Source organism: Rattus norvegicus, chromosome Y, assembly GCF_021556685.1.
Source record: "Rattus norvegicus strain SHRSP/BbbUtx chromosome Y, alternate assembly SHRSP_T2T, whole genome shotgun sequence".
Taxonomy (NCBI): domain Eukaryota; kingdom Metazoa; phylum Chordata; class Mammalia; order Rodentia; family Muridae; genus Rattus; species Rattus norvegicus.
Window position 1 is genome coordinate 68,636,796 of NC_141555.1, and position 1,315 is coordinate 68,638,110.

Sequence of the window (1,315 nt, forward strand, 5' to 3'; positions counted from 1 at the left end):
GTGTGGCCTTGTTTGAGTAGGTATGGCATTTTTGGAGTGATTGTTTCCTTGTTGGAGTAGGTGTGGCCTTGTTAGATTAGGTGTGACTTTGTTGGATGAAGTGTGCCACTGTGGTGGCTGGTCTTTGAGATTTGTATATACTCAAACTATGCTCAGTGGTACAGACAATCCTTTTCTGCTGCTTGTGCATCAAGAACTTTGGGCTCTTTCAGCACCAACTCTGCCTGGATGCTCCCATGATTCCTGTCATGATGATAATGGACTGAACCTCTGAAACGGTAAGCCAGCTGCAATGGAATCTTGGCCTTTATAAGAGTTACCTTGGCTGCTGCATCTGCAGCCATGAGCATGCTCAGGCTACAGAATAGGATTGTCTCTAGTGTCCTCCACTGTGGTAAAAAGAAGGTCCAGTTGAACCCCAATGAGACCAGTAATATTGTCAATGCCAACTCCCCTCAGCTGATCAGGAAGCTGATTGTAGATGGCCTGATCATCTGGAAGCCTGTAACTGTCCATTCTCAGGCTCGCTGCCAGAAAAACACCTTGAAGGGCAGGCATATTCATAAGGAAGAGAAAGGGTAACACTTGGGTGCCTGAGAGGGTGACCTGGATGAGAAGGATGAGGATCCTGCACCAGCTTCTCAGGAGACACTGGGAATCTAAGAAGACTGACCACCATATGTATCACAGCCTGTACCTGAAGGTCAAAAGGAATGTATCCAAATACCAATGGATTCTTTTGTAGCAGATGCAGAAACAGAAGGCAGAAGAGGTCCACAAGAAGCTACTGGCTGACCAGGCTGAGACTCCCAGGTCTAAGAACAAGGAAGCACAAAAACTCGTGGGAGGAGTGCCTCCAGGCCAAGAAGGAGGAGATCATCAAGACTCTGTCCAAGGAAGAAGAGACCAAGAAATAAAGCTTCCTTCACGTCTGTGCATAGTGACCTCACTGTGCCCTTACATGATCAGACATTAAATTAAAAAAGCCTTAAAATAAAAAAGAGTTACCTTGGCCATGGTGTCTGTTCACAGCAATGGAAATCTAACTAAGACAATGTGTATTCATTCTGCCATTTCTGTTTCTCTGGAAACCCTAATACAATAGCGCTCTAGAGAGAGGAACAAGTCCCCAACTGGACAACATAAATTACAGTTTACTTTTCTAGTGAATTTGAAGTTGTTGTGGTTTTTTATAAAAAAAAATACAAACTTGTTGGTTTTTTGTTTGTTTTGGGGTGTTGTTGTTGCTGCTGCTGCTGTTGTTGTTGTTGTTGTTGTTGTTGTTGTTGTTGTTGTTTTTAAAGAAGAAACACAT

General features: G+C 43.7%; 1 pseudogene; it reads left to right on the forward strand.

Annotated features, from left to right (window-relative positions):
- The first annotated feature begins 342 nt into the window (after positions 1–342).
- LOC147998088 (large ribosomal subunit protein eL19 pseudogene) lies at positions 343–917 on the forward strand (annotated as a pseudogene).
- Positions 918–1,315: the final 398 nt, after the last annotated feature.